The sequence below is a fragment of the Pan troglodytes genome, chromosome 16, assembly GCF_028858775.2.
Source record: "Pan troglodytes isolate AG18354 chromosome 16, NHGRI_mPanTro3-v2.0_pri, whole genome shotgun sequence".
NCBI lineage: Eukaryota > Metazoa > Chordata > Mammalia > Primates > Hominidae > Pan > Pan troglodytes.
In genome coordinates, this window is record NC_072414.2 from 18,166,893 (window position 1) to 18,181,261 (window position 14,369).

Here is a 14,369-nt window from a genome sequence, read left to right on the forward strand (position 1 = left end):
GCTTTGCCTACAGAAGTCTATGTGACATATCTAAGCACTGATCTCTGATGTGATGCAACTCTTGTCTAGGCACTGCCTACAGGGGACATTGGTACATATCTCTGCACTAATCACCCAGGTGATGGACTCTTGTCTTAGATCTGCCTACATGGACATTGTGACACGTTTCTGAACTGATCAACCAAGTCATGAAACTCTTGTCTATGCTCTGCCTACAGGAGCTTTGTGACACATCTCTGCACTGATCACCCTGAGGAGGGAACTCTTGTCTACGCTCTGCCTACAGGAGGCTTTATGACTTATACCTGCACTGATAACCTAGGTGATGTAACACTTGTCTAGGCTCCGCCTACATGGGAATTCTCACATATCTCTGCACTGATCACCCAGGTGATGTAACTGCTGTCTAAGTTCAGCCTACGGGAGCGTTTTGACATATCTCTGCACTGATGACCCATGTGATGTAACCCTTGTCTAAGCTCTGCCTACAGGGGTATTGTGACAGATCTCTCCACTGCTCACCCAGGTGATGTAACAATTGTGCTGGCTTTGCCTGCAGGGGGCTTTGTGATATACATTTCCACAGATCAAACAAGTGATGTAACCCTTGTCATGGTTCTGCTTACAGGGGCTTTGTGACATATCTCTGCACTGATCACCACAGGGAGGAAACACTTATCTACACTATGCCTACAGGAGGCTTTACGACTTATCCCTGCACTGATCACTAGATGATGTAACACTTGTCTAGGGTCTGTCTACACGGGAATTTTCACATATCTCTACACTGATCCCCTAAGTGATGTAACCCTTGTCTAGGTTCAGCCTACTGGGGATTTCTGACATACCTATGCACTGATCACCGAGGTGATGTAAATCATTTCCAGGCGTTTTGTACAGGGGACATTGTGATATATCTCTGCGCTGATCACAGAAATGATGCAAATCTTCTCTAGGCACCGCAGGGGGGTGGCATTGTGACATATTTCTGAACCGATCATCCAGGAGATGTAACTATTCTCCAGGCTTTGACTAAAGAGCGTCGGAAGGTGTTGGGAGAGACTCAGCCAGAATTTCACAGATGGTCAAGGGCACAGAGGGGCCAGTGGGCTCCCTTGCACATCAGCCGGGGTGCGAAATGAGCGCAGGTCTAGCCAGGAGTCCGGCAAAGAGAGCTAGAGGTCTTCGTTCCACCACCAGGTGCTCCATGGTGGCAGCTGGGAAGCTACAGGGCACGGGTGGGCAGGCGATGGTTGCATGGAGGTGCAGAGGAAGCGAGCCGCCAGAGGGGTGTCAAGCCTGTAGGCAGAGCATAAACAAGAGTTACATCTCCTGGGTGATCAGTGCAGAAATATGTCACAAAACCCCTGTAGGCCGAGCCTAGACAAGAGTTACATCTCCTGGGTGATCAGTGCAAAGATATGTCACAAAGACCCCTATAGACGAATTCCAGAAATTTGTAACATCACCTGTGTGATCACTGGAGATATCTGTCACAATTCCCGTTTAGGCGCAGCTTAGACAAGCGTTACCTCACATGAGTGATCAGTGCAGAGATATGTCACAATGCCCCCATAGGCAGATCCAAGACAGGAGTCCATCACCTGGGTGATCAGTGCAGAAATATGCCACAATGCCGCCAGAAGGCAGATATAGGCAAGATTTACAACAACTGTGTGATCACTTCAGAGATATGTCACAATGCCCCTGTAGGCAGAGCCTAGACAGGAGTCCCATCACCTGGGTGATCAGTGCAGAGTAATCTCACAATGCCCCCTTTTGGCAGAGTCTAGACAAGGGTTACATCACCTGGGTGATCAGTGCAGAGGTGTGTCACAAGCCTGCTGTAGCCAGAGCCTAGACAAGAGTTACATAAGCTGTGTGATCAGTGCAGTGACATGTCACAATATCCCTGTAGCCATATCCTTGAGAAAAGTGACATAACCTGTGTGATCAGTGCGGAGATATATTACAATATGTCCAGTAGGCAGAGCCTAGACAAAAGTTATATCATCAGGGTGATCAGGGCAGAGATATGTCACAATGCCCCCTGTAAGCATATTCCAGACAAGAGTTGCATCACCTCTGTGATCAGTGCAGAGATATGTCTCAATGCCCCGTGTCGGCGAAGCGTATACAAGAGTTACATCATCTCGGTGATCAGTGCAGTGATGTTTTAAAATGCTCCTGTAGGCAGACCCTAGACAAGAATTACAGCACCTGGGTGATCAGTGCAGAGATATCTCACAACAACCCCTGTAAGCAGAGCATAGACCAGAGTTACATCACCTGGGTAATCAATGCAGAGATGTGTCACAAATCCCACTGTAGGCGAATCCTAGACAAGTTTTACATCACCTCAGCAATCAGAGCAGAGATATGTCCCAATGTCCCTATAGGCAGAGCTTAGACAAGTGTCACATCTCTTGGATGATCAGTGCAGAAATAAGTCACAATACCTCCATAGGCAGAGCCTAGACAAGAGTTACATAACCCAGGTGATCCGTGCAGAGTGATGTCACAGTGCCCTCTGTAGGCAGAGACTAGAAAAGTTTTACATCACCTGGGTGATCAGTGCAGAGATATGTCACAATGCCCCAGTAGGCAGAGCCTAGAGAAGAGTTACATCACCTTTGTCATCAGTTCAGGGATATGTGAAAACACCACTGTAGGCAGTGCCTAGGCAAGAGTTACATCACCTAGTTGATCAGTGCAGAGATATTTCAAAACACCCCATGAAGGCAGACCCTAGACAAGAGTTGAATCACCTGGTTGATCAGTGCAGATATATTTCACAATGCCCCCTTTGGGCAGAGGGTAAACAAGAGTTACATCACCTAGGTGATCAGTGGAGAGATTTGTCAAATTTCCCTGTAGGCAGTGCTTATAAAAGTTTTACATCACCTAAGTGATCAGTGCAGATATATGTCACAAAGCTCCTGTAGGCAGAAATTAAATGAGTTACATCTCCTGGGTGATCAGTACAAAGGTATGTCACAAAGCCCCCTGTAGGTAATGCCTAGACTATAGTTACATCACTTGGGTGATCCGTGGCGAGATCTCTCACAATTCTCCTGTAGGCAGAGCTTATACAACAGTTACATCGCCTGGGTGATCTGTGTAGAAATATGTCACAATGACCCCATAGGCAGATCCAACACAAGTGCTACATAACCTGGGTGATCAGTGCAGAATTATGTCACAATGCCCCCATAGGCAGAGCCTAGACAATAGTCCCATCACCTGGGTGATCCGTGCAGAGATATGTCACAAAGCCTCCATAGGTAGATTCCAGACAAGAGTCCCTCACCTGCGTGATGAGTGCAGAAATATGTCAGAATGACCCCTTAGGCAGAGCCTAGAAAAAAGCCTCATCACATGGATGATCAGTGCAGTTATGTCACAAATTACCTTTAGGCAGATCCTAGACAAGAGTTAAATCACTTGGATGATCAGTGCAGAAATATGTTACAATGCCTCTGTAGGCAGAGCCTAGACAAGAGTTACATGACCTAGGTGATCAGTGCAGAGATACATTGCAATGTCCCTGTAGGCAGAGCCTTGACAATTGGAACATCACCTGGGTGATCATTGCAGGGATATGTCACAAAGCACCCTGTAGGCAGATCCTAGAACAGGGTTACATCACCTTGGTGATCAGTGCAGAGATATGTCGCAATGCCCCTCTAGGCAGAGCCTAGAAAAGTGTTACATGACGTAGGTGATCAGTGCAGAGATAGATCGCAATGCCCCTGGAGGCAGAGCCTTGACAAGTGGTATATCACCTGGGTCATCATTGCAGTGATATGTCACAAAGTACCCTGTAGGCAGATACTAGAGAAGAGTTATATCGCCTGGGTGATCAGTGCAGAGATATGTCACAAGCCCCCTGTAGGCAGAGCCTAGACAAGAGTTATATCACCTGGGTGGTCAGTGCAGTCATATGTCAAAATGCCGTGCAGCCAGAGCCTAGACTAAAGTTACAGCACCTGGGAGATCAGTGCAGAGATATGTCTTAATGTCCCCAGTAGGCAGAGACCAGGCAAGAGTTGGATCACCTCGGGATCAGTGAAGAGATATGTCTCAATCCCCCTGTGGGCACAGCCTAGACAAGAGTTACATCACCTCGGTTAACCGTGCAGAGATATGTCAAAATGCCCCTGTAGGCAGAGCCTACACAAGTGTTACATCACTTAGGTGATCAGTGCAGAGGTAAGTCACAATACCCCCTGTGAGCAGAGCCTAGAAAAGAGTTACATCACCTGGGTGATCAGTGCAGGGTTATGTGACAAGACCCCTGTAAGCAGAACCGAGAGAGTAGTTACATCACCTGAGTGATCAGTGCAGAGTTCTGTCACAATGGCCCTTTAGGGAGAGCTTAGACCAAAGTTACATCACCGGGGTGATCAGTGCAGAGATATGTCACAATGCTCCCATAGGCAAATCCAAGACAACAGTCCATCACCTGGGTGATCAGTGCAGATATATGTGACCATGCCCCCAGTAGGCATAGCCTAGAGAAGAGTCCCATCACCTGGGTGATCTGTGCAGAGATATTTCACAATGCCCCTGCAGGGCAGAGTGTAAGCAAGAGTTCCATCACCTAGATGAGCAGTGCAGAGATATGTCACAAGGCCCCCTATAGGCAGAGCCTGGACAAGAGTTACATCACCTCGGTGATCAATGCAGTGATATGTCACTATGCCCCGTAGGCAGAGCCTAGTCAAGGTTTACATCACCTGGGTGATCAGTGCAGAGATATATCACACAGGACCCATACACAGAGCCTAAACAAGAGTCCCGTCACCTGGGTGATCAGTGCAGAAATATGGCACAATGCCCCCATAGGCAGATCCAACACAAGAGTTACTTCACCTGGGTGATCAGTGCAGAGATATGTCACAAAGCCCCTGTAGGCAGAGCCTAAACAATTGTTACATCACTTTGTTGATCAGTTCAGAGATATGTCACAAAGCCCCTGTAGGCAGAGCCTAAACAATTGTTACATCACTTTGTTGATCAGTTCAGAGATGTGTCATGCTGACAGTTTGCTCCTGGAGCTCTGCGGGCACCCGGAAAGATGCAGGGAAGTGTGGAAGAGCAGCATGATGCCTTCGCTCTCCTTACCAGTTTCCAAACCTGTCTCACTGCAGACTCAACGTGTTGCCGCACACGGGAATCCATCGTCAGGCCATCACGCCGGGGAGGCATCTTCTCTCCGGGGTCTCGCTCTGGTCTCCTACGTGGAAATGAACGAGAGCCACACGCCTGCACGTGTGAGACTGTCCCGGAAATGGCGACACCCACAGACACTGCTTTCTTCATGGAGAGAGGGCCTGGAACACTCCAGACTCCCACGGAGGTTCAGTTCCACACTCCTCTCCACCCTCCCAGGCCAGTTTCTACCTGCTGAAGATGCATGGGAGCCCAGAGAGCGGCTTCCAGTTCCCCCGGCATTCCTTGAGAGGTCTGGAGAGCCAGCCCCCAGAAGGCACCAACCTCACCCCTTCCCCCTCACCCCCTTCCTCTTCCTCTCTTTGGCCTGACCACCACCATCACCATGCTGTCCCCCCCCCCACTCCACAACACCCCGGCTGCAGGACTCGATGCCCTGGGATCCTTCCGGGGTGGGGCGGGCTGTCCCAGGGCTCTCCGCCATTCATGAAGGGGTGGAGACTTCCTGTCTGCGGGCCTTTATAAGAGCCGCTGGCTGGCTGTCCGGGCAGGCCTCCTGGCTGCACCTGCCGCAGTACACAGGCCAGCTGAAGTGCACGGGAGCCCGCCGGCCTCTCTCTGCCGGTGTCCCTCTGTGAAATTCCGGCCAGAGCTCCCCGAGGTGGCCCTCCCGAAAACTTCAGACAGTACCCTCCCCAAGGAAGCCTGGGTACGGGGACGGTGAAGGAGACTCTTTTGGACCCCGACCTCTGCCTACAGGGGGCATTGTGAAATATTTCTGCACTGATCACCCAGGTGATGGGACTCTTCTGTATTCTCTGCCTAGAGGGCGATTTGTGACATATCTGTGCAGCGATCACCCAAGTGATGAAAGTCTTGTCTAGGCTCTGTCTATGGGGGCATTGTGTCAAATATCTGCACTGATCACCCAGGTGATGTAACTCTTGTCTGGGCTGTGTCTACAGGGATTTTTGTGACATATCACTGCACTGATCACCTAGGTGATGTAAGCCTGGTATGGGCTTTGCCTACAGACGGCTTTGTGACATATCTATGCACTGATCTCTGTGGTGTTGCAACTCTAGTTTAGGCACGGCCTACAGGGGACTTTGGTTCATAGCTCTGCACTGATCACCCAGGTGATGGACTCTTGTGTTAGATCTGCCTACATGGACATTATGACACATCTCTGAACTGATCAACCAAGTGATGAAACTCTTGTCTAGGCTCTGCCTACACGGGCTATGTGACACATCTCTTCACTGATCACCCTGGGGAGGGAACTCTTGCCTACGCTCTGCCTACAGGAGGCTTTATGACTTATATTTGCACTGATAAACTAGGTGATGTAACACTTGTCTAGGCTCTGCCTACACGGGAATTCTCACATATCTCTACACTGATCACCCAGGTGATGTAACTCCTGTTTAGGTTCAGCCTACAGGAGCCTTTTGACATATCTCTGCACTGATCACACAGGTGATGTAAGCCTTGTCAAAGCTCTGCCTACAGGGGCATTGTGACAGATCACTCCACTGCTCACCCAGGTGATGTAACAATTGTCCTGGCTTTGCCTACAGGGGGCTTTGTGATATACATTTCCACTGGTCAAACAGGTTATGTAACCCTTGTCAAGGTTCTGCTTACAGGGGCTTTGTGACATATATCTGCACTGATCACCCCAGGGAGGAAATATTTGTCTACACTCTGCCTACCGGAGGCTTTACGACTTATCCCTGCACTGATCACTAGGTGATGTAACACTTGTCTAAGCTCTGTTTACACGGGAATTTTCACATATATCTACACTGATCACCTAAGTGAGGTAACACTTGTCTAGGTTCAGCCTACTGGGGATTTCTGACATACCTATGCACTGATCACCGACGTGATGTAAACCATTTCCAGGCTTTTTGTACAGGGGACATTGTGATAAATCTCTGCACTGATCACCCAAATGATGCACATCTTCTCTAGGCTCTGCAGTGAGGGGAATTGTGACATATTTCTGAAATGATCATCGAGGAGTTGTAACTGTTCTCCAGGATTTGACTAAAGAGCGTCGGAAGGTGTTGGGAGAGGCTCATCCGGAATTTCACGGACAGACAAGGGCACAGAGAGGCCAGCGGGCTCCCTTGCACGACAGCCAGGGTGTGAAATGAGCGCATGTCTAGCCAGGATGCCGGCAAAAAGAGCTAGATGTCTGTGTTCCGCCGCCAGGCGGACCATGGTGGCAGCTGGGAGGCTGCAGGTGCATGGGCGGGCCGGCGACAGTGGCACAGAGGTGCAGAGTAGGCGAGCCGCCAGAGGGGTGTCAGGCCTGGATGCTGCCAGGACTCAGTGTTTCGCGGGACGGGGGTCTCCACCTAGCCCAGGGGAGGACGCATTTTCCGGGGTTGGGAGTTGGGAGTGGGACGGCGGTGGTCAGGCGGGGTTGGGGTGGTGGAAAGGCATGAGAGATCTGCCCGGGCTGCTCCCACAGCCCAGGCGGCTGCCCGCAAACCTGCGCGTGCACAGAAGGCGGCCCACCTGCTGGTACCTGGGCCGGCTCTGGGATCCCCCGGATGCCCAGGAAAGAATGGCAGGTCTCCGCTGTGTGGAGCCTCTCACCAGGCCTAGACCTAGAATGCAGGAATTCCAGGCCGGTGAGCCCACTGGAGGGTGCAGGGGGAATACACACACCTCCATAGCCAGCCAGTTGTTAGCCGTCAAAGAGAGGCCACCGCCCTGCCCCGACCGGATCCCCTCCCAACCCAGGGTCCTGAAGCTCCTCCAGCAGAGCCCGGTATTCTTCTTCGCTGAGGGGTGCTTCCAGTGAGTCGGCCTCTTCCAAGGCCTCCAGCTCCCCCGGGGCCTCCGTTTCTAGGAAAGCTTGCGCCTGCTGCAGAAACTCCGGGCTCACCAGGAGCTCATCCAGCAGCAGGCTGGAGGGGAGTGCAGACCAGCGCCCCGGTTAATGGAGCGCCTGGGAGGGTGCTGGGATGCCTTGCATCTGCCCCTTCCACGCGGAGGCCTCCGGGGGCGTGGGCTGGCGAGGTGGAGATGCCCCAGCTTGGGGTTCCCACGCCGCCCCGGCGACATGGGGACCCCGGCCCCAGCCCTACCATGGACTCCACTGGGACGCGGGTGGTGCAAGCACATCTTGACCCTGTGGGCCCGCTTGAGGGGGCCCAGGCTGTCCCACCGTGCAAGGGCCCGGCAGGCCATCGCTTTGCAGGTCCCGTTCCTCCCGGCTTTTGCCCGGGTGTGGAGGCCACCAAGGGGCCTGAGGGTCCGAGAGAGCACCTTCCGGAAGTTCTAGGGTGGCGTAAGCAAAATCCCTGCGTGCCAGGGCAGGTTGGGAGATCCCCTCTGCCGGTGCGGCCTGGCTGGGCTGGAGCACGGGGACGGCCCTCGCTCCCTGGCTCACGAAAGCCCCCTGTGGGAGAGCCCCAGTCGTGCAGGGCACGTATGGTGTGGGAAGCCCCTTCCCCACGCGCTGGGGTTGGCGAAGGCGACCCACGAGGGAGCAGGGCGACACCCAGCGGTGGTCGCGTTGGACCGGCCGCCTGCCTGCGTGGGCGCCCTGCCAAACTGTCCCGGGTGCCTGGCCCTTTGATTCTGAAACCAGATCTGAATCCTGGACTCTGGGAGGCCCGTCTCTCTGTCCAGCTCTTCCCTGGCGGCGGTGGCTGGAAAGTGATCCTTCTCAAGGGCTCAGAGGAGCAGGGCAGTCTGGGATCTGGTGATGGCGGTCCGCTTTCACCTGCCTTCTTGCAGGCCGCATCTCCCGGGCCAGGGCCGAGATTCTCGCCGGTGCTGCCTCAGCTGGCATGACCTCTCATTCTGAAACAAAATCTGGACCCTGGGCTCCAGAATGCCAATGGCCTGGGCCAGCCCTTCTCTGGTGGCGATGCCCGGGTACGGGTTCCGCTCAAAGCAGGCTCGCAGGGCCTCGCTTTGGCTCGGGGTCCAAACGAGTCTCCTTCACCGTCCCCGTCCCCGGGCTTCCGCGGGGAGGGTGCCGTCCGAAGATTTCGGGAGGGCCATTGCGGGGAGCCCTGGCCGGATTTTCACGGACGGACATGGGCAGAGAGAGGCCAGCGGGCTCCCGCGCATGTCAGGTGGTCTGTGCACTGTGGCAGGTGCAGCCAGGAGGCCTGCCAGGACAGACAGCCAGCCGCTCTTATAAAGGCCTGCAGGCAGACAGGCTCCACCCCTTCAAGAATGGCCGCGAGACCAGGGACAGTCCGCCCCACCACGGAAGGGTCCCAGGGAGTCGAGACCTGCGGCTGGGGGGTGGTGGGGTGGGGGGGGGAGGGCGTAGTGATGGTGGTGGTGGGGACGGAGAGACAAAGATGAAGGGGTAGAGGTGGAAGTGGTGAGGGGGGCGCGTTTCGGGGACTGGCTCTCCGGACTTCTCCAGGAATCCCGCGGGAACTGGAAGCCGCTCTCTGGGCTCCCACGCGTCTTCAGCAGGGAGAAACCGGCCTGGGAGTGTTCAGGGGAGTGTGGAACTGAACCTCCGTGGGATTCTTGAGTGTTCCAGGCCCTCTCTCCATGAAGGAGGCAGTGCCTGTGTGTGTCGCCATTGCCGGGACAGTCTCACACACGCAGGCGTGTGGCTGTTGTTCATTTCCACGTAGGAGACCAGAGCGAGACCCCACAGAGAAGATGCCTCCCTGGCGTGATGGCCTGACGATGGATTCCCGCGTGCGGCAACATGGGGAGTCTGCAGTGTGGCCGGTTTGGAAACTGGTAAGGAGAGCGAAGGCACCATGCGGGTCTTCCACCCTTCCCTGCATGTTTCCGGGTGCCCTCAGAGGTCCAGGAGCAAACAGTCACCATGACACATCTCTGAACTGATTAACAAAGTGATGTAACACTTGTCTAGGCTCTGCCTACAGGGGCTTTGTGACATATCTCTGCACTGATCACCCAGGTGATGGGACTTTTGTCTATGCTCTGCCTACATGGGCTTTGTGACATATCTCCACACTGATCACCCAGGTGATGTAACTCTTGTGTTGGATCTGCCTATGGCGGCATTGTGGCATATTTCTTCACCGAACATGCAGGTGATGGGACTCTTGTCTAGTCTCTGTGTATGGGGGCATTGTGACATAACTCTGCACTGATCACCCAGGTGATGTAACGCTTGACTAGGCTCTGCCTATGGGGCATAGTGACATATCACTGCATTGATCACCGAGGTGATATAACTCTTCTCTAGAATCTGACTACAGGGTGCTTTGTGATATCTCCCTTCAATGATCACCCAGGTGATATACCACTTGTCAGGGCTCTGCCTACAGGGGCATTGCGATGTATCTCTGCACTGACCAGCTAGGTCATGTAACTCTTGTCTAGGCTCTGCCTACAGTGGCATTATGACATATCTCTGCACTGATAACCCAGGTGATGTAACTATTGTCCAGGCTCTGACTATAGGGGGCCTTGTGACATATCTCTGCACTGCTCATCTGGGTGCTGTAAATCTTTCTTACGCTCAGCCTGCAGGGTCATTGTGAAATATCTCTGCACTGATCACCCAGGTGAAGGGACTCTTCTCTAGGCTCTGCCTTCTGGGGTCATTGTCACACATTTCTGAACTGATCACCCAGGTGATGGACTCTTGTCTTGGATTTGCCTATAGAGGCATTGTGACATAACTCTGCACTGATCACCCAGGTGATGTAACTCTGGTCTAAGCTCTGCCTAAAGGGGCTTTGTGACATATCTCTACACTGATCACCCAGGTGATGTAACTCTTGTGTTGGATCTGCCTATGAGGGCATTGTGGCATATTTCTTCACTGATCATCCAGGTGATGGGTCTCTTGTCTAGGCTCTGTGTATGAGGGCATTGTGACACATCTCTGCACTGATCACCCAGGTGATGAAACTCTTGTCTAGGCTCTGCGTACAAGGGATTTGTGACACATCTCTGCACTGATCACACTGGGAAGAGAACTCTTGTCTACGCTCTGCCTACAGGAGGCTTTATGACTTATACCTGCACTGATTACCTAGGTGATGTAACACCTGTCTAGCCTCTGCCTACACAGGAATTCTCACATATCTCTGCAGTGATCACCCGGGTGATGTAACTCCTGTCTAGGTTCAGCCTACAGGAGCGTTTTGACATATCTCTGCACTGATGATCCAGGTGATGTAACCCTTGTCTAAGCTTTGCCTACAGGGGCATTGTGACAGTTCTCTCCACTGCTCACCCAGGTGACGTAACAGTAGTCTGGGCTTTGCCTACAGGGGGCTTTGTGATATACATTTCCACTGATCAAATGGGTGATGTAAGCCTTGTCAAAGTTCTGCTTACAGGGGCTTTGTGACATATCTCTGCACTGATCACCCCAGGGAGGAAACACTTGTCTACACTCTGCCTACAGGAGGCTTTATGACTTATCCCTGCACTGATCTCTATGTGATGTAACACTTGTCTAGGCTCTGTCTACATGGGAATTTTCACATATCTCTACACTGATCACCTAAGTGATGTAAACCTTTTCTAGGTTCAGCCTACTGGGGATTTCTGACATGCCTATGCACTGATTACCAAGGTGATGTAAATCATTACCAGGCTTTTTGTACAGGGGACATTGTGATATATCTCTCCCCTCATCACCCAAATGATGGAAATCTTCTCTAGGCTCCGCAGGGAGGGGGAATTGTGACATATTTCTGAACTGATCATCCAGGAGATGTAACTATTCTCCAGGCTTTGACTAAAGAGTGTCGGAAGGTGTTGAGAGAACCTCAGCCGGAATTTCACGGACAGACACGGGCACAGAGAGACCCGCGGGCTCTTTTGCACGTCAGCCGGGGTGCGCAATGAGCACGGGTCTAGCCAGGAAGCCTGCGAAGAGAGCTAGAGGTGTGGGTTCCGCCGCCAGGTGCTCCATGGTGGCAGCTGGGAGGCTGCAGGGGCACTGGAGGTCCAGCGATCATGGCGGGGAGGCACAGAGGAGGCGAGCCACCGGAGGGGTGTGAGGCCTGGACGCTGCACGGTCCCGGTGTTTCTCAGCACGGGGGTCTCCACCCAGCCCAGGGGAGGACGCATTTTCCGGTGTTGTGGGGTGGTGGTGGGGAGTGGGTTGTCATGCGGGGGTGTGGTGGTGGAAAGGCATGAGAGGTCTGCCAGGGCTGCTCCCACAGCCCAGGGGGCTGCTGGCAAACACGCGCGTGCACAGTAGACGGCCCACCTGCTGGTACCTGCGCTGGCTCTGGGATCCCCTGGATGCCCAGGAAATAATGGCAGTTCTCCGCTGGGTGGAGTCTCCCACTGGGCCTAGACCTAGAAGGCAGGAATCCCAGGCCGGTCAGAACAGTGGAGGGGGTGGGGGGAAGACACGCCCCTCCATGGCCAGCCTGGTGTTCCTCGCGAAAGAGAGGCCACCGCCCTGCCCCGAACCGACCCCTTCCCAACCCCACGTCCTAAAGCTCCTCCAGCAGAACCTGGTATTCTTCCTCGCTGAGGGGTGCTTCCAGTGAGGCGGCCTGTTCCAAGGCCTCCAGCTACCCCGGGGCCTCCGTTTCTAGGAAAGGTTGCACCTGATGCGGAAACTCCAGGCTCGCCAGGAGCTCATCCAGCAGCAGTACGGAGGGGAGTGCAGACCAGCGCCCTGGTTCCTGGAGCACCTGGGATGGCACCGGGATGCCTTGCATCTGCCCCTGCTGCGCGGAGGCCTCTGGAGGCGTGGGCTGACGAGGTGGAGCTGCCCCAGCTTGGGATTCCCATGCCTCCCCGGCGACCTGTGGACCCCGGCCCCGGCCTCACCACGGACTCCCCTGAGACGCGGGTGGCGCAAGCACACCTTGGCCCTGTGGCCCCACTTGAGCGGGCCCAGGCTGTCCCACTGTGCAAGGGCCTGGCATGCCCTCCCACTGTGCGTCCCGGTCCTCCTGGCTTTTGCCCGGGTGTGGAGGCTACCAAGGAGCCTGAGGCTGGGAAAGCGCCCATTCCGGAGGAGCCGGGGCGGCGTAGGCAAAATCCCTACGTGCCGGAGCAGGTTGGGAGATCCCCTCTGACGGCGCGGCCTGGCTGGGCTGGAGCACGGGGACGGTCCTTGCTCCTTGGCTCACGAAAGCCCCTTGTGGGAGAGCCCCAGGTGCGCAGGGCACGTGGGGTGCGGGAAGTCCGGTTCCCCATGTGCCGGTTTGGGCCAAGACGACCCACGAGGGAGCAGGGTGACACCCGATGGGGCCCGCGTTGCACAGGCCGCCTGCCTGTGCAGGCATCCTGCCAGCCTGTCCCGGGTGCCTGGCCCTTCGATTCTGAAAACAGATCTGAATCCTAGACTCCGGGAGGTCTGTCTCTCTGGCCAGCTCTTCCCTGGTGGTAATGCCTGGAAAGTGATCCTTCTCAAAGTCTCAGAGGAGCAGGGCTGTCTGGTATCCGTTGACGGCGGTCCGCTTTCGCCTACCTCCTTGCTGGCCACGTCTCCCGGGCCAGGGCCGAGATTCCCTCTGGTGCTGCCTCAGCTGGCATGACCTCTCATTCTGTAACCAAATCTGGACCCTGGGCTCTGGAATGCCGATGGCCTAGGCCAGCTGTTCTCTGATGGCGATGCCCGGGTACGGGTTCAGCTCAAAGCAGGCTCGCAGGGCCTCGCTTTGGCTCAGGGTCCAAACGAGTCTCCTTCGTCTTCCCGGTCTCCGGGCTTCCACGGGGAGGGTGCCGTCCGAAGGTGTCGGGAGGGCCATCCCGGGGAGCCCCGGCCTGAAATTCATGGACAGACACAGGCAGAGAGAGGCCAGCGGGCTCCCGTGCACTTCAGCCGTCCTGTTCACTGCGGCAGGTGCAGTCAGGCGGCCTGCCCGGAGAGCTAGGCAGCGGCTCTTATAAAGGCCTGCAGGCAGGCAGGCTCCACCCCTTCATGAATGGCGATGAGCCCTGGGAGAGACTGCCCCACCCTGGAAGGGTCAGAGGGCGTCGAGAATTGCGGCGAGGGGGTAGTGGGGTGGATGGGGAGGGTGTGGTGATGGTGGTGTTGGGGCCGGAGAGACGAAGAGGAAGGGGGTGAGGGGGAAGGGATGAGGGGGGCGCGTTTCAGGGGATGGCACTCCGGACCTCTCCAGGAATCCCATGGGAACTGGAAGCCGCTCTCTGTGCTCCCATGCCTCTTCAGCAGTAAGAAACGGGCCTGGGAGGGTGGAGGGCAGTGTGGAATAGAAATTCCGTGGGAGTCTTGTGTGTTC

The 14,369-nt window shown here is 54.6% G+C and overlaps 2 pseudogenes; both read right to left on the reverse strand.

Moving 5' to 3' along the window:
• Positions 1-7,489: 7,489 nt before the first annotated feature.
• LOC112208108 (double homeobox protein 4-like protein 4) lies at positions 7,490-9,219 on the reverse strand (annotated as a pseudogene).
• Positions 9,220-12,605: 3,386 nt separating this feature from the next.
• Positions 12,606-13,874, reverse strand: LOC112208111 (double homeobox protein 4-like protein 4; annotated as a pseudogene).
• Positions 13,875-14,369: the final 495 nt, after the last annotated feature.